Consider the following 20,062-nt stretch of genomic DNA (forward strand, 5'->3'; position numbering starts at 1 on the left):
GGATCTACATAGGTGCCCTTTGTCACCGATTCTGTTCAATACTTTCATGGACAGAATTTCTAGGCGCAGCCGAAGTGTTGAGGGGATCCACTTTGGTGGCCTTGGGATCGCATCTCTGCTTTTTGTGGATGATGTAGTCCTGTTGGCTTCATCAGATCATGATCTGCAGCTCTTGCTGGAGCGGTTCGCGGTTGAGTGTGAAGCGGCCAGGATGAGGCTCAGTGCCTCCAAATCCGAGGCCATGGTTTTGAGCCGGAAAATGGTGGAGTGCCTTCTCCGGGTCAGGGTGGTCGTCCTGAATCAAGTGGAGGAGTTTAAGTATCTGGGGATCTTGTTCATGAATGAGGGAAGAGGGGAGCGGGAGATCGACAGGCGGATTGAGGCAGCTTCTGCCGTGAAGCGGGCGCTGTACCGGTCCATCGTGGTGAAGAGAGAGCTGAGTAAAAAGCGAAGCTCTCGATTTACCGGTCGATCTACGTTCCCACCCTCATCTATGGTCGTGAGGTTTGAGTCATGACCGAAAGAACGAGATCACGGATACAAGCGTGGAGCTGGAAGAAGTGGCTGGGTAGAGGGAAGTCTGGGCCTCCCTTCTGAAGCTGCTGCCCCCGCGACCCGACCCCGGATAAGCGGCAGAAAATGGATGGATGGATGGATGGATGGATGGATGGATGGATGGATGGATGGATGGATCTACGCAGGGCTATGTGCTGAAAGAACAACAAACTCAGAGCAGTAATTAAGTCAAAACTGTATGGAAAATATATACATTCTGCATTTAAGATGAAAAATCTTCTTTGTCTGTAAATATGTTTTACTCAGAATTCCTCAGTAAGTGGCAGTTTAGTCTCACAGGAGTCAAATTTGTAACAAATAACAATAATAATAATAATAACAATAATAATAATAATTAATAATAATAATATCATATTAAGCACCTTTTGTTATCCAATTATAAAAGATGATAACTGATTAAATTATTAATCAGTTTATCCAAAAATTAATCAATAGATCAGCCTAGCAGTGATGTAAAGCCAATGTAAGCAGAAATGGCTAAGTCTTTCACATGTTGACGTTGTGATCAAGTGTTCACTAAATTAATTCTGTTCCTCCTCAAAAAAAAATGTTACTTTCATTTTTAATTTTATCAATGCATGTTTTGTACTTAACATACAACTAATAGGCCCATATCTACTGAATTATATTAATATTGTGAGATTTTTATGGATATTGGTTATATACATAAAAATGTCACATATCCAACAATTTTCAATAACTTCATAATAGTTTTGGGAACGATATAGAGCCAAGGCTCAGGGAATGTATTCAACCTACCATGCATCAATTTATGGTCAGGATTATCTATTTATGTATTGCAGTTTACATTAGTAAAAGAATAGGGCACCAAACTGGCTCCAGCCCAGAGGCCCAGATTCTTGTAAATCCGGCCGTGGTTAAGATACACACAGGATAGTGACATTTTTTTGCATCATAACTTCTGCTTGAAGATCGTTTCGCCTGGGGAGGTCACTGGTCCCATTACATGACAACAATTAAACCCACTGCATTGTCCTCATCAACAGCGGCCCCAGCTCCCGCTTCCCTCTAGGCGAAGTGGGTGAGCAATAACCCACTTAGCCTCCCTTAAAGACTCTCTGGTATCTGGGGAAATAACTGGGAGTCTGGGTCCAGTGAGCAGAGATTTTACTGCTGCTGAAACTCTGTAAACCTGAGACAATATGACCAGATATTCTTTATTAAAATGAACAAGTTACTGAACAGCATCCACTGGACAGATGCGTTCACAGACGCACCCGGGGCAACGGTGGTCACAAAGAATCTGCTTTCAGCTTTGACTCACCGACTGCCGTCAATGCAAATGGAGAATAAGGAACAAACACCCTGCTGCATGTTTTCAGGAGGCCAGCAACACCTCGATAATTACCAGGAATGTGAGGCGGAACGGTATCGCTTCTTGGTCGTTACACACAACTGCTGCAGCTGTATCGAGACAAGAAATGAGAAAGGATTAGAAAGTCAGTCTCTGTTTTCTGCAGATGGTTCTGTAATTAGTTATAATGTTTATTTGTGCTGAGATTCCTCAGGATACTTTTCACAATTTCAGCGTGTGAGGATCATGACTGGTGAGCAGAGTCGGCTAGTAACTAGTTACATTTACCTGAGCAACTTTTTGGGAAAAAAATACTTTTAGGAGTTTATTGACTGCACTGTGCGTTTTAGTTTTACTTGAATAACTTTATCGTGACGTATTGCCACTCTTAACTGAGTAAAATTTCTGGATCATCTACTCTCTGTGAGTAATGAAGAAAAAGCATTTTTTAACCTGCGTTGAATAAACAATTTTATTCAACATTTTTTCACCAAACGCAGACACATACCTGTAGCTTTTGTTAAGGTTTCATAAGTTTTACAGTATATTGAAAGAAATTGATTTGGAGAAATGTTACTTTGTAATCATGTTATTTATCCGAATTATTTTCATTTTGGTCTTTAAAATACCAAAATTTCCAAATATTTTCATATTTTCCATGAATATCTCTGTCATTCCGTTAAAACTCATCCTTGTTTCAAAAGTCTGGCTGCTTCAGTGAAGATGACCTGGAATGGTTCTACTTCGACTGTATTTATTAGTTATTTATTCTTTTATCGTTTTCAGTCTTTTTAATGCGTAGAAGAAAAGCACCTGCTGTCCTTTGTGTCTATTGGGCTCAGCACTGCCCCCTATCAGTGTGGAAAGGTACTTTCTGCCTCAACCTGCGTATTTATGACCAATCAGACTAAATTCGTCAATCACATTTATTAGATATATTAGACTGTGGAATATCAGCTCTCAGCACATGTGTAATCAAACCTGCAGTGGTGGGTACTGATAGCTAAAAGGTTAGTTGTAAGTAAAGGACTTACATGAATAAAACATCCAACTGCAGTAAAGAAAAAATAAACAAGTTTGACTTTGAATTTAAAAATAATTATACATCATATTATATGAAAGCTATATGTTTATTACTTATTTTATATCCTTTACAGTATTATTGTTGCATCCAGGTCTATTGAGCAGGTTTGAAATCATTTATTGCTGCGAGATGATGCACACTTTCCTCTGTAAACCCATCAGAAACACATAATGATAAACATTTACAGCTAAAACAGCCGTGTGTAAAATAAAATGTCCGTCCTGACTGAGATAAATGGTCTCTAATACCAGCCAGAGGGTCTTAAAGTCAGGTAATTAGGTGGTTTAGTGTGAATAATGTGCTGCAATGTGGCTGGGTCATTAAATGCAAGGTGTTACCACAGCACCCCCTTGAGGGCAGAAGAATATAGCAGTAACTGTGTAATGCCAGGCTGGAGAAACAGAAGCAGATTAAACTTCCCTCTCCTCTGCAGGTACCTGAAGCCTGACGAGAACAAAAAGTCGAAGCACAAGACCGCCGTGAAGAAGAAGACCCTCAATCCTGAGTTCAACGAGGTAAAAACCACAACTTCCCCTAAAAAACCTGCAGTTAGGTTTCATTTATCTCTGTTTTTATGTTTTCAATTTAAAATAAAGGCTCGTCTGGGGATTTTGTTGCTCAGAAGCCAAATCAGAAGAGAGGCACAGTGTGATGATGATGTTGTTCATGTTTTCCTATTTCTTTTCTTTATCATCATCTTTTTGGTAAGAAAGAAAAACAAAAACAGTTTATAAATCTGAAACCTTTTCTTCCTAAATATTTTTATTAGAGCCAATGAGACAGATTACAACAAATGTACAATTCTTATTGAACATATGCACACTTAATATCCACAACACTTGGGAATAAATCAGAAATATTTTGAGCCTCAGAGGTTCAGCAGGATATGAAAGGGAACATATTCAGCAAAATTGATATTTTGCATATTTTTATACTTCCATTTGGATCTCAACTGTTTCTAAAAACAGCCTAAGTGCTTAAAAAAACACCCAGCCACAAATTTATGTTTTTGGTGTCTGAAAAATGAGCTGTTTTGAAAACCTCTGGAATCTAATCTCACAGATCAGTAGGCACTGGTCATTGCCTAGCTCAATTCCCAGCAACCCCAACGGAGCTCTGCCTGTTACCTAGCAATCGAAGTGGAGCTCCACCAAGTTTGGTCAGCTGGTTTTACCTCAGAATGCACTGTACAATGGCTGCTGGAAAAGTTAAATGTTTTGTTGTTCGCTTACCATCCAGAAATCACTTGCTGTATTCTTGTTAGTTGTGCAGGAGTCTCTACTAATGCTTTTCAAAGATGTATGGTTGTATAACTGCATGTCTATTTGCACCCATTTTCACATATGAGTGTAAATGTTGAGTTGGGGGATGTAGCCAGCAGCACATTATTTGGATTTAAAGTGACAGAGGCCCTAAAACTGAAATCTCAATATCTAAGAATGATTTTATGCAAAAAAATGTAAAGAACATATTGCTTTATAGGCCATAAACCTATCCTAACATGTTCAAGGAAGCACAGTAGGTCATTTTTGAAGATGTTTTTATGTTTTTCTATTTCCTCTGGATGTCAGGGTGTTTCAGTTTGGATGTATCCGGCTGTATAGAAATGGTCGAACCTCCCCGCAATCTGGCAGCTTGACATTTCCTCTGACATTTTTGGTGCCCATATTCCTGCATCACCTCTCAGCCTTTCCGTCAGAGTCCAGCATCCTCCCCTGCATCAGGGCAATGATTAAGGTTGAGCAGAAACCTTAATGTGAACTCCAGGATGTTATCTTGTTATGTATTGTTTGGGCCAATTGACCATACCAAAATAATCACAGGTGACCTCCTACTGGTCATTTGAAGACAGATTTGTAAAGATCTATAAATTACATGAAACTGTCTTGGTGATATTTTAGAGCCTTTTCAAGAACAAACTATTTTTAGTTCAGTGTTATTCCCTGAACACAGTCAGATACAGGGCTGGAGATCAGTAAAAACTTAAAGAAAATGTCTGTACACATTAGGTAAGTCTAAGCTAACTTCTGTGTTTTTTTGTTTTTTTTTGCTTTGTTTCCTGCAGGAGTTCTGTTACGACATAAAATATGCAGACCTCACTAAGAAGACTTTGGAGGTCACAGTGTGGGATTATGACATAGGAAAATCAAATGATTTCATCGGTGAGTCTGATTCCATCAGCTCCAATTTCTGCTGTAGAAGACCAGGTTTAATAGGTGTATTGGTATCCAGCAGCACATCGTAGCTGCTGTCCAGCTAAGAGTCCATCTGTTCAGCTTCATTTCAACGTCTCCATAAAAAACAAACTTTATCACCTTAAAATATCAACTTTTATAGACTTCCAGTGATGGAATCCACTAACTAAAAAGTTAGCTACATTAAGCCTGGAGCACTAATCATAAGCACTAGTTCTTCTAACGCTAAATGCTACACAAACATGGCATTTAGTATAAGATAATGCTAAAACACTAGCTTCAATTCAAATTATATAATTAGCTTTATCTCCAATTTAATTTTAGCATAATGTCTTTGTTCTATAATAGTTTATGTTTGAAATGAAGTTATTGAGGAAAAAAAGAGACAGAGAACATGAAGTGAGGAAACAGAACTGCTGTGTAGGTGGACTTCACACACTTCAAAATAAGATCATGAATATAAAAGTCTAACTACTTCATGAATTCTTAAGTCAGTAACCAAAACTTCAACACAGATGTCAAATTTTATTCAACATAAACCTCACTGGTCCTTTACAATTTATCAGAGAAACCTAATTAATACGAAGCTAAGTGCGCTAGATATTTTCAAAGTTAGCAAAAGTGTTGAAGTACTAATTGAAAAATTGTATCACGATAAATGATAAATGATATAAAAATGCCCACACCTATTGAAAAGTTATTGTAAGTTAGTTTTGTCTTATTTCAAGATATATCAATATATTTGCATTAGGAATACTGAGTAACAGTTTGTAATTTTGCAGTGTGTGCTACGACTGAACTCACAATAAGTGGAAAGGCAAAAAGAAAAAGTCCACAGAGATAGTTTGAAAGTTTCTTCTTCATCCATTCTGTCTGTGCGTCATCTTCTAGGTGGAGTGTCTCTGGGCATCAACGCGAACGGAGAGAGGCTCAAACATTGGTTCGACTGCCTCAAAAACAAGGACAAAAAAATCGAACGCTGGCACACGCTGACCAATGAGTTACCCGGCTCAATGAATGACTGAAGGCCTGCACCCGATCCGACCTCTCCACCTGCATTTCCTCAGCTCTTCTCCGTTTTTCTCACATCAGACATCCAACTCCTCTCTTTGGGAAAACATTTTCCTGTCAACAGGGCTCAAATTATACTTTCCACATCTTGTACATTTAAAAACACAACTCGCACGGCTGCTGATGTATTCTCATTTCCCGAGATATTGAGTCAACATGGAGAATGATGGCGGGGTTTGTGCTGTTGACTCGTTAGCTTTTCAGCTTTCTTGCATGATCAGTGAAGATAAAAGAAGCAAATGCTCTCTGTTTGATGAGGCCTTTTACAGCAGCTGAATAAATTTCACCAAACAAAAAGAAGGAGAGAAACAAAACGTGAAATAAAGCAGAAATGTAGGCGGGAACGTGACTGAAAAACTAAGAGTAGCAAATATTTCCTAATGTGCATCGTATCAAACTAACATTTGCTTCTTTCTCACGTTTAGTGTTGTAAAGACGAACCTGTGTGGGAAGATGTTGCTGTTTAATATTGTTGATTTAAGGTTTTACACAACAGACTGAGCAGTAGTAGTAGAGTCATTTGAACATTAACAATCCAATCTGACAGAATATTTAGGGTCAAAATATGGAAATGAGACGGAAATGCATGATAAACACTTTCGTTGACTAAAACCTCTGGCAGAAACTTAACGTCCTCGTCTTGACATGACAAAAATTCATAATCTGTAGCTGCATTTCCATTACACATGCACATAACTTTACAGATATTCTGCTAATGTTGAAAAAACAATTTTGCAATTGGGATTTTTCCATTAAATGAGAAATGTTATTAAAATCACACATGAATATGTTTGTTCACAAGATACGTCATTAAAATAAAAAACATCCTCCAACCACTTCCTGTCATCTTCCTCATCATATTTTCTGCCAGTACTAACATTCAGTTGTTGATCACGACTCATGATGCCAAAAAATTGCTTCCATTGCAGTTTTATTTTCAAATTCACTAATTTTGGTACAGCTGAAAAAAAACACTTCATCCTTGCACAAAACCTTTTTATGATTAAAAATGCTTTTTTATTATTATTTAGCAAATTTATTTTCAGAATTACAATTTGTGCAATTATATGGTCGATGAAAATGCAGCAATTGACAACCTGCTTGGACTTTGCAATGAATCTTCAATCCAATTATTTGTCTACAGAGCTGATAAATTTTGAAATAATCAAATTGTCCAGGTAAGAAAAGTATTCATCACTCCATTTTGAATCACTCCATACTACTTACCTACAAACCTGCCTTCAAATGGCTTTATTGTGTCAGAAAAGTGGTGAAATCTGCCCTTTAAGATTAAGGATAAAAACCACTGAGACGTCTAAGATCTTTTGAGACACACAGAAGTGGAAACATTTACAATCACCAGGCTCAAAAAACAACAAAAAGCATCCTGAACCTGTGGTTTGCTGGGCTCAGAGGCTCTAATCAGCAGCAGAGTGACATTCAGTGGGGACCTGGCTGGTGAAAATCACTTGTCGAACTCTCGATACCATCTGATTGGACAGCTCCAAATGTGCTTACAGTGTAGTGTTTACACTGTTGAAAATGGTTTTCTGCAAGAGTGTGGAAAGGTGACAGGGTTTCTGTAAAGTTTTAAATTAGCCCTTAGAAACTCAAAAAAATACACCCAGATTTTTGGGCTTTAACTATTTTCACTTTTCATTCCTTTCTTCCACCATTTATTTCCAGTTTTTTTCTGGTGCCATTGATGTAGTTCTGGTTAAACTACGAGTCCCATGATGCAGGAAAGCATAAGACATTTTCAACTAGTTCATAGTGTTTTTAAGCATTTTAAATATCAAAACATTCTTGATAAATATTTACTATCAGCTCCTCTGCTATGGGAGTGCATCCATTTATTGTATTTTTGCAACGTAAGTAATTCCCTGTGAGGTTTATTTATTTTACTACTAAAAACAAAATAAAAGTGTAAAAAATAAATCATGAAACACTAAATTTTATCTAAAAATACAATGTGCTGAACACTAAACCTGACAAAATAAGCAATCAATTAATGGCATGATAAATTAAAATTACCTCAATTCTGATGATTAATAGTTTTGAAGGACAGTTTTATTTTCAGAGACATCATAATCCACTTTATTTGTTTTTGGTTGAGTTTTATTTTGGATATTTAAAATATCTTCCAGTTCCAGTGTTAAGTGTTTACAAAATTAAAGTTTATTGCGATTTGAGACTTAACTTACATTTTAATGCCATTATTAAAGACCATCATCATTTATCCAATTAATTACTGGGACAATTTATCATCCAGCAAAACTTCTCGTGACTGGCCTACAGGACACATTGTCTCCTGTATGTAGCAACAAAGCTGCAAAGAGCAGACAATGCCAAGTCCAGGGAACTTGGCATGTTACGTAGGAATATTAAAGGTCACTCACATATTTTTCAGAATTTATTTAGGTAAGAAATGGTCAAAGTGTTGCATTGAAATTATTTAAGTTTGCAGAAACCCTGAGTGAACCCTGACATAAAACAAAATACAATAAAGTATTATGAACACTCAAAGCATGCATTGTTTACAGTGATATGTTTATGCAAAGACAAAAAACAATTTATGCAGAATTTGCAAAAAGATTGATGGGAAGAGTTTTTAACACACCTACAGCCTGTGTTTGATCTCATATGTATCAGACAGAATGTACGTCTATGCTGTAAAAACACTGAATCCTACCAAGTATTTTTGCTTAGTTTCTAGTACAATTTCATTAGTACACTTGTAACCTAGTACTTCACTACCAGTGGAGCTAGTACTTTTTCATCAATATTAAATAATTATGTACTTAAAACAAGCTCATTTATCTTGCTGAAAAGTTACTTGTAAGTTAATTTTCTCTTATTTTCAGCATGCTAAGAAACTAGACCAAAATAGTTGGTAAGATTAGTGTTTTTTCAGTGCATAGCCCTAGTGCTTAGAAATGTTCATTTTGTGTTTACTGACCTGCTCCTATGTTTGAACAGAACTTAAATAATTCAGTTTTTAATTATCTTATGTGGAGGACTCAGTAGTTTGGGATGCATGTCACGTGTTTGTGATTTTTACCACTCTGAGTGCGACCTTTTCTGCATGGCCACACACTCACCACACCACACGTCTTGTAAATTTCCACTGCATGCTCGTTGTAAAACAGACTGGGAAAACCAAACAAAACAAACAAACAAAAAAAAAGAAACAGTTCAAAGATCAGAATTCCTGTCAGGCTCGTCATCTAGCTAACAGCTTCTTGTCCCTAAAAGTGATTGACTCTGTTTGTTTTACAGGAGCATGTCGATGCCGTCGGCGCGGCTGACAGTTTTAGCGATCACATCATTTTATCTCACTGATTACAGCCGGTCGATAGCTATGAGCAGCACTGTTGTCCCTTTGTTTAATGATCTAACCATGGCTTCTCTGTTACTGTTTGAATTATTAGATCCCATCCATTTACTTTGATTTTTTTTTTTCATTTTATCACCTTTATAGAAGCTGGGGACTAACATCTTTAATTCATCCCATCAGGCGTCACGCCTCTGTTTTCCCTAAGTGTTAACAGCCTTTCCAGCCGCATTGATTTATGGCCATGAAACCTTGTTGGCATCTCAATATTCTCCTTGACACGGTGATCCCTCTTGCTCTCTGGTGAATACGTAATGAATACAACCAACACGTGGTTTTGGTTTTGTAACCTGTCTGCCTTTGTGTGCAAGCTCAATATTATGAAACAAACGGAAAAAAAATCTTAAATGCATGCGTATGTTCATGGTTTTGTCATGAGATGACTTTGCCTAATGTTTGATACCGTTTTCTGTATAAACAAAGAAAATATTTGACTGTGGATGCTCTAAAATTACGCTAAGAGTCGGTTTTCTTCTGGAGAACATTTTGTACCTTGGAACACTATCGCATTGCCTGTTTGGCTGCTGTATTGACTATTTGAACGCGTGACTTGATGTGAATTAAAATTCCTCCTTTTGTTTGTTGTTCTATTTCCTTTTTACTACTCAGGCACTTGTTTGAATATTTTCTGGTTTGTTGAATGTATGAATATAAATGCATTGTATCAAATTATATTTTAGTCCTTTGCCAGAAGGAAAGCATTTTGTCTTTTCTTGCTTCTATTGACAGTGTGGTTCTGGAGTTCGTCCATTTCCGTTTGTTCTGGAATCATTTTAATTAGAGGTCACCAAAGGTCAGCCAAGTTGATCTCTTGTGAGATTGTGTATTTGCAACATACACAAAATTGAACAGAACTAAACAAACAAAAAAAACTCAACACAAACAACCTAAAATGTATCGAGCGTTTAACGGTGCAACTTCAACATACAACTTAAAAAAGTACTAAAAATAGTTCAGGGCAATTCAAACATTGTGAATGTTTTCAAAAAAGAAGTCAGCTTTTGACTTGACAAAATAGAAGAATTTATAAAACAACAATAAAAAATTAACTGAATAAAATTATGAATTATTTAAAAGTTTAAAGAAGCGACATTTGTCTATATGATGTCTGGCTACTAAGAAATTATTTACAATAATCAATGTTATGGTCACTGATAAAAACACAAAATTTAACCTCTTGTATGGTTAAATTTTTAATAGTATTCCATGACTGCAAACAAACTGCTTTGCATGCAGTATTTAAAAGTAGGCCCTTTCATTGTTTCATCTCGTTTTGTAATGCTTGTCAAAGTGAAACATCTCAAATACATTAAACCATCACCAGCTTTATATGAGCTGGTGATGAACTCGCTCCCTTACAGAGGGAGATCGTTTATATTTGATGGGTTTTAGTTTTAATTGACAAGAAAAAGAAACGAGGAAGCGAGCAAATTATGGCAGAGGGACTATATTCAAATACTGTCAAGAATACTGGGATGTAAATTTAAATATCTATTTCTACATATCTACATCAAATATCTGTATCACATGTCATGTGACTATTAAGTCTTAGTCACGTAACACAGATTGCTTAAAATTTACATATAGGTCCTGGCCTCCAGGACTTGAAGCGCCACCGCAGCAGGGGCACCGTATGCCTCCTGCGGGAAGGCGTAAGGTATGGGGCTTTAAAGACAAAGTCTTTAAAACGGCCTCTGCACGAATACTTTTGTTTTTCGTCTTACATGGAAACACTTGTGAACGAACCCTCATCAACCTATATCTAAAAAGATAGAGGGATAGACGGAGAGAGAGGTAAAAGACAGAAAAGATAACCTATTCTATCATCTACTATCCTGTCTAACTGGTTCGTTCTTACAAACGTCAGCCTGCCAGACGAAAATAAAAAAGGTTTAGTTTGAATCTACATTAAAAGCAGACTCTGCTCATAAATCCAGCGTACCTTGTGGTAATGCGCATGCGCACATCGATGTTACGTTTCTTATAAATCCCTCATAACTGTAGAAGTTTCATTTAGTGTGTTTTATTTCTCAGAAGTTCACGGTAAATAAAAAAAATAGAAATAAGAAAAATTTAGTTATTTCCACCCAGTGTCCAGAAAGAGGAGGTGTTCTGCTTGTTGCCTAATCCAGCTTCGGTCAGCATCCAGCGTTATTCTTGTGGAGGGTGAGGGAGGTTAGGGCATATTCCGTGCAGTTTTCTACAGAAGTATTAAAATATTAAAAAGGTAGATTAGCTATAGGAACAAAATATCCCGCGGGAGACCAAATTTGTAGTCAAACAGTATTTGTAGTAATAGTGACGCTAAACGGGATTAATGTCTTGTTTACAGTATGGTAACGATATTGGAAACAGCAAAAGTCATTTATGTTAATATGCTTGATTAGCATAGCAGCTTAATTAAATAAAATTTACCATAAACTTCTGAGAAATAAAACACAAAAAAATGAAACTTCTACAGGTATGACGGATTTATAAGAAATCTACTAAGAAGTATGTGACGTGACATCGATGTGCGCGTGCGCATTACCGTAAGGTATGCGCATGCGCACATCTGACAGTCTGAACACCTGTTATTGACGTCAATCTGTGACGTGTGACTCGAGCTTTGACTGCCACCCCAGGATCACGTGATCAGCTGAGCCAATCACCTGCCTCTGATTGGTCTCATTTACATACAGATCTGCCCTCCAGGAAGTACAGCTCCACCGCAGCAGGGGCAACTCCTCCTCCTCCACCCCGCAGAGCGCAAGTTTCCTACCTTACGCCTCCTGCAGGAAGGCATAAAAAGTAAAAGGGCCTACATTCAAATACTGTGTGTCAATAGGACTGTGACGTCACCTGCACCTGATTGGCTCAGCTGGTCACGTGATCCTCGGTTTTCAAAGACAAAGCCCGAATCATACGTCACAGATTGACGTCAATGACCGGCTGAAGCAGAGTCCTTGAATGTAGGCCCTCTTCGATCATTTGGTCACTAACTTTTTTTTACTTTCGTCTTGCAGGCTGACGTTTGTAAGAACGAACCAGTTGGATTGGACAGAGGATAGAAAAGGTTATTCTTTCTGTCTTTAACCTCTCTCTCCTGTCCCTCTATCGTTTTAGATGGAGATTTTAGCATAGACTGAAGATGAGGGTTCGTTCACCAGTGTTGCCACGTGAGACGAAAAAGAAAAGTTTTAGTGCTAGGGCTTTTTTATAAGACTTTGTATTGAAAGCCCCGTACCTTAAGCCTCCTGCGGGAAGGAGCTTTTCTTGCGGGAAGGCGCCTTCTGCGGGAAGGAGCCTCCTGCGGGAAGGCATAAGGTATGGGGCTTTAAAGACAAAGTCTTCAAAACGGCCTCGGAACTAATACTTTTCTTTTTCGTCTTACGTGGAAACACTTGTGAACGAACCCTCATCTTCAGTCTATGCTAAAACCTATATCTAAAAAGGTAGAGGGATAGACGGAGAGAGAGGTAAAAGACAGAAAAGATAACCTATTCTACCCTCTACTATCCGGTCTGACAGGTTCGTTCTTACAAACGCCAGCCTGCAAGACGAAAATGAAAAAGGTTTAGTTTGAATCTACATTAAAAGCAGACTCTGCTCATAAATGCTTGTGGTAATGCTAACATCAATGATGTTAGCATTACCACAAGACGGATGACGGATTTCTTATAAATCCGTCATGCCTGTAGAAGTTTCATTATGTATGTTTTATTTCTCAGAAGTTTAAAGTAAATTTATTTAATTAAGCTGCTATGCTAATCAAGCATATTAACATAAATGACTTTTGCTGTTTCCAATATCGTTACCATACTGTAAACAAGACATTAGTCCCGTTTAGCGTCACTATTACTACAAATACTGTTTGACTACAGATTTGGTCTCCCCCGTGATATTTTGTCCCTACAGCTAATCTACCTTTTTAATATTTTATTACTTCTTTAGAAAACTAAACTGAATATGTCCTAAAGAAAAAAGCACATGAATAACGCTGGGCTTTACCTGAAAATTAACAGCTCGAAGAAGCACAACAGAATCACACTTTTTAGAGGTTTTATCTCTCGTCAAGTTCCTTCTATAAAAGCAGAAACAAATAGAGTGCTGCTAATACTGCTGTGCACATTGTTGTGTCAAGGAGTTTGTCTTGTGCCCAAAAAAGTGATGAAATTGCAATTTTCAGCAACATCTGCCATGTTTTTTTTTTATTACATCAGCATTGCAGAATAGACATCTCTACCTTAATCTCGTGCAAACTAACACAAAGGACACAGACCCTTCTTACAACCAAGAAGTCCTTCATCCTACAACATTTTGTTAGTTTGTTTTGGCCAAAGAAAATCTCCACAAACTTTCAAATTGGTATTATTCGGATTAGGATCCTGTTATCAGTTTGCAAACTGAAAAGTTTAAATTGTAGAAATTGTAATATCATAAATCCTTTTTTCTGTGAGTATTATAATTTTAAACAAAAAACAACAGTAAAACAATACCATTTTAATATTTAGCATTGAAAAATATACAAACTTTGTTGCGGCTGAAAAACCTTTCAAAAAACCTTTTGAAAGGTTTTTTTGAAAAACCTTTCAAAAAACATGTTTGTTCAAAATTGGCATGTTTCCATTAAGCAAATTTATTTCTGTAATTCTATTTTGTGCAATCATATGGTGAATGGAAATGCAGTCATTGTTGTTCTAAATGAATTGTGTGTTTCTGTTGTTTCTTGGTCTTTTCTCTCTTTCTTTTAAGAAGAGCAGCTTTTCTTTTTCTGTCTTTTACATGTACATTTTATTTGAAATAAACCCAAGGCAATTTCTAATAATGGTATTACCATGAAAGCTTTGATACTCTGCTTGTGAAAACAAATCTGTTGAGCTTGGCAGTCATAGCAATTTCTATTGCTACTCTGACAGAACATGTTAAAAAATAAGCAAAAAACAAAACTAATGTAGAGACCGAAGTCAAGTTTCTGATTGTCCACATTAGAGGATTGTTTTTTTTTTTGTTTTGTTTTTTTGCTGGAGCATGAACTGAACTATAGATTATGGCCATTTTTTTCACTGTCAGGAGGCAGACTTTCAGCATATTTCCACAGCATATAAAAGTTTGTGATTTATGTGTTTGAAAGCAACCAAAAATGAAGAAATTTGTGCTTTCATCTATCTAACAGATGGAAAATGCATAGGATGATGGAGCGAGTGCCTCTGGAGGTTCATCGGGTCCTGCAGCCAAACTCTCTGCAGGTAATGAAGAAAAAGAAAACATTACTGCCTGTCAGAAGAGGGATGCAGTAATAAAAACAAGGCAATAAAAACAAAACACAAATATAAGATTAATAGGTTCCCTTTTTCTCAGGTTTTATTGGTAATATGTCAAAAACGTTTCCCACATGTTAGTAACTGCTTTGACTCTGTCTTGTGATTTTTGCTTTATTAAAAAATGTACCACTGGGAGTGAATATCATGTCACAATATGGAAGCCCTGAAACACATTGGAATTAGCTTTCCAATTGAGTTTAAGTTGTTCTAATTTTAGTTCAGGATATAATATCTTAATATCTTTGTTGATCTCACATGTCTATTTATTCAATAATCTAAAACCAAAAAAGCATTTTTGAATCAAAAATGTTGCCTATTTTGACAATTTAATTACAAACCCTCCAATTAGCTCAAGTAAGAATTTTAATCGAGCCCCACCACTAATGATTAACCAACTGCAAAGGAAAAGATTTAATTATTGAGTCTGATTTACCTATTAAATAATAAAGATGTGCAGTTTGAAAATGCACTAATCTTGTTGGTTGTGCAGGAGGCTCCACTTCTGCTTTTTAAAGACGTAAGGCCCTAAAATCTCATTATTTACAAATGTTTTTGTGCAGATTTTGTATAGACCATAGAACTATCCTAACCTGGTCAGGGAAGCATAGTAGGTCACCTTAAATGTGACTGATATTACATTTCATGCATCTTTGGTGCATTTCAGATTATAATTGTACATTTCAGCTGTTAATGGAAGCTCTTATAGCCTATTTAACAAGCGGGTCTCTGCCCACTCGACCAGCAGAATTTTGTTTGCATAGATCTGTGTTTTGTTCTGTCATGGTGGGCGGTTCCTCTAAGACAGGGGTCACCAACTCCAGTCCTCGAGGGCTACCATCCTGTAACTTTTAGATGCGTCTCTGCTCAAACACACCTGGATCAAATAAACTGCTCGTTTCCAGCCTATTGCAGAGAGGAATGAATGCTGGTGAGGGAATTCAAACATTTTGGAGCAGAGGTGAATCTAAAAGTTGCAGGGTGGTAGCCCTTGAGGACTGGAGTTGGTGACCCCTGCTCTAAGACGAGGTCCGAGTTCTGCTAGAAGCTTGATTGTTCTCGGGATTTGATCTGAGTCACAAGGAAGAGATTACAGCTTAACTCAGTTCCCCTTTTTTACACAAACAGGAATGCTGGCTGCAATCAAGGCGAGCTGCAGAAAGCCTGCAATCCGGCTGCACAACTTTCTCTCCTTTATTTTAATTACAATCCAAATGTCAAGGCCAAAGATTAACTTCATTTAATTCATGCCTAAAACCTGCAGCTTGTGTAATCCTTCAGTAAAGGCCAAATATGTGCAGCACCTGATGAAGGGGTTTGTTTTTGTTTTGGTTTGTTGTTGTTTTTTAGAAAATGTCTGATTCATTCCTCCAGGTGGACTCAGGGATTCATTACTCGCTTATGAGTGCAGGCCCAAAATAAACAAGCATGTTAATTAGGAGCTACAGTCATGAGTCTTTGCACCAGTAAAAACAGTTTGAAATGCCACTAAAAGAGGACATAAGACAAATCATTTATTATTTACAAACTCTTAGTAAACAGGAGCATGTGTTTATTGCATTTATTAACATGTTTTGTTGTTTAATATTTATTTGAGAAGAACATGTAAGAAAACAACAGATTTCTCAAATTCAGTTTCAATTCAAGTCAAATTGAAAACTGATTTTGGGAAATAATTATCTAGCTGCCTGCTATCAGAGTATGGTATAAAAAAATGCAATAATGGAGTAATTTCTCTGAGTTTTTGAACATTTGTTTCACTACTATGTCCAGTGTGATGCTAACCAACCCATCAGCAGAAGCTGAAGCCTGACGACACCGCCCCTCATTTGCATTTAACTTTTCTTAACGACAATGCTGCAATGCACAAGGAAAAGTAATAAAAGGAGGCGCTTGTATAAGGAAACGACAAAACAAAATATATACTTTTCTTGACAAAGACGCATGTTTAGGGAAAATGGATAAGAAAATATATACAATTCTTGACAAAAACACGTGTAAGGAAAAGAAAAATTAGTATAAATTTTTTGATGACAGCGCATGTATAAAGGAAAGAAAAACAAAATATATACATTTCTTGATGTCAACATGTGTAAGGACAAGGAAAAATAAAATATATATTTATGATTTTATTTTTTTATCATGTCAGTTTTGGTCCTCCATAGTCCGTGAGATACTGATTACTAATAAATTTCCACACAACCCCATGACTGATATAATAAACATAATCTGTCAATAACAGTTCACCAGTGGGTCACAGTGCATGTTGTGAATAATCAATCAGTTCATTACTAAAACAAAAGACAATTTTACGATTAATTAAACTAAAACTAGAAATAAATTATTTAATTAACCCAGGGCTTTCAGGGTCTTCGACATTGGCTTGTTTTCATTGAGCAAATTTATTTTTGTAATTCTCTTTTGCACAGTTTTATGGTAAATAGAAACTCAGCTACGACTCTGTGTAAAAGGGGCCTAATGCCTGTATGGATATTCTTTAGAAAGCCATTGTCTAACTTCCTCCAGAATGCAACACCCCAGTTTTACACTCTAATTGTTTTTCAGCTCCTTCTGCTTTGATTTTATTTTACCCATGATGCCCAATTATTACAGTGCTGGTCAGAGATGAAGCTTCATGGTCACAGTGAGGAAAAACACCTTTTTACTGTAATCATTTCTAAGTTTTATCTTCATTTAAATATTTACTGAATCAGATTCTTGGAACAACACTGAGTTCAGTCCATAAAACCTCACCTGGTTTTCAGCAGGAATTAATATCTAATAATCATGTCTATAGAATCACAAATCTTTTCTGTTTCTACCTCTACACACAAAATATTTTTTCCATGAAGATTTCATTCAATAAGCAAAAGAAAATAAACAAAACCAGTCAGACTAGTCTGCTACCTTTGTCAGTTTTTATATTCTTGATTTTGTTTCTTTGTGAAGCTCTTTGTGATTTTAATGTCTGTGATTGGTGCTATTTAAAAAACATTTTTTTACTTAGTCGAAAAAAATATTCCAACAAACCTGTTTTCATGTAAATAAATAAATAAATAAATAACTCCCCCTTAAACTTAAGTGGTTGCATTGTTCTTGGTGGTAACAGCTAGCATCAAATGTTTGGAATAGAAAACGATGAGTCTTTAGATTAGGGGAGGTATTTTTTCCCCTCCACATTTATGAGTGAAAATCATGTCAAAGCTTCTGTCTGATTTTAATCTGGACTTTGATTAGACCAACCCAAAACTTTTCCTTTTTTTGTTTCTGCGCCAGGTTGACTTGTAGATGTTTTCTGGATCATTAGCTAAATTTCCATGAACCATGTATTTGTGCAATTTTACATTTTGAAAATAAATTTGCTTATTGGAAACAAGCCAATTAAAATAAAAATAAAAAAAACTTGGATAGACACTAGGATTTTTGGCTGTATCAAAGTTGGTTTATTTCACAAAACTGCAATGGGAACACTTTTTCTGCATCACACAAGTCACATAACCAATAATCTGATTTTACTACTGGGACAAACCACGAAGAAGAAAAAGCATGAGGATGATGGCATGGCATGTTTTATTTTGTGACTTATTGCGTTAATAAACTTAGTCATGTGTGATTTTCTAATTTAGTGGGAACACTGTAACTGCAAAATTGTGGGGGGTTTTTACATTAGTGGATTATTACCAAAGTTTTGGCATATTTATAATGGAAAAGCAGAGACATCCTAACAGCATCTTACCTGCAGGTTGATGTTCTTTAGTTTGCTGACTGTCTGACTGTGTAACCGTGTAAGCCATATTTGTGTCTTGGAGCCCAAATGATTTCCAATGATCTTGTGGAGTCGTTCCTCTGTAATCTGTCTCTTCCCTGTCTTCTAACCCGTCTGTACTGTTGGCATCGTTTGTCTGTCCGCTGGGGCCCACAGAGCTGCTCAGAAGTGATGCATGAAACACTTGGGGCTTTTTTAGACTTGACCGTCACATCTCATCTGATGCAACCTTGGCTGGTGGGCAAACAATCTGGATTTTTATTTGTCCTCCATTCTGCTGCAGCCTTCTGGTAGATTTGTCTTTTGGCATTGATGTTTAAAAGTTAAGGAGCTGTTTATGCTCATTACCACTGCTTTTAAACTGTAAGCTTTGAATTCTCATTTATTCCACTGTTTAATGCAGTGTCTGAGTGAACAAAGACAACATTGAAACTGCAGGATGTAACTTTTATTTTTTTAAAAATCTGTTTTTTAACACATTTGTTAAAATTGTACCCATGTTTTGACAGTATGTGATGAGATGGACTGAAGAAATGCAACGCTCCTGGTCAAAAACAACCAATACGAGCCAGAAGGAGGAAATTTGTGCTGTCAATCATTCTTGTGTATGTGCTGCTAAATATGTTAATGGCGGAGAAACAACTTACAGTTGCGGGAAAACTGTTTTTCCGCTATCATTGGTTACCATGCTAACTGTCCTAGCATTCGTAATAGACTCTGCTGTGGTCAACTATGGCGGAGTGTGAGCGGTGTATATGTGAGCATGATTGAGAGCGCTAAGATCCTCCTCTTGGCTCAGATTGTTTTTCTGACCAATATGTCTGCAGTTAGCACTGGGAGCACCGGGAGTTATCTTAAAAAATTTTTTAAATTACTAAAACTTTGAAAGACATTTTTGAAAATATTGAACACTTGATAAAGAGATGGATGGCTTTATCTACAACATAAAGGATATGAACAAAAACAATTTATTTAATAGACAAAAATAACTGAATGAATCCAACTAAATAAATTACAAAAACTAAAAATAGCAACTCATCATAAATCAGACATTATTTATATATTACAGAAGAGAACAAGGGCCACTGAAAAGAAAACAACAAAAAGTTAGAATTCTGGCTTTTCTCTCAGAATTCTGAGAAAAAAGCTTTTTTTTCAGTGGCCCTAATCAGTTTCCATATGTGCCTCTATCCAGTGCATACAGATACATCTACATGCACTGCATGATCTAATCTTTTTTCTAAGGGAGCATGAAGAAAGAAACAGCTTTGTGTTCCTGACATCGGCCCATATGAAAACCAGAGGTGCTCATTCATCAACTGGTACTGTGAATATTCTCACCCCTGCAGTGTTTAATTATT

General features: G+C 36.7%; 1 long non-coding RNA gene across 1 annotated transcript; it reads left to right on the forward strand.

Moving 5' to 3' along the window:
* Window positions 1-4,561: 4,561 nt before the first annotated feature.
* LOC148155615 (uncharacterized) lies at window positions 4,562-10,333 on the forward strand. Its single transcript, XR_015765263.1, has 2 exons — window positions 4,562-5,137; window positions 6,062-10,333. It is a non-coding gene; the product is annotated as an uncharacterized LOC148155615 (long non-coding RNA).
* The last annotated feature ends 9,729 nt before the right edge of the window (window positions 10,334-20,062 follow it).

The sequence above is a fragment of the Poecilia mexicana genome, unplaced genomic scaffold (assembly GCF_051168715.1).
Source record: "Poecilia mexicana isolate PSO_F unplaced genomic scaffold, ASM5116871v1 scaffold_14, whole genome shotgun sequence".
Classification (NCBI taxonomy): Eukaryota; Metazoa; Chordata; class Actinopteri; order Cyprinodontiformes; family Poeciliidae; genus Poecilia; species Poecilia mexicana.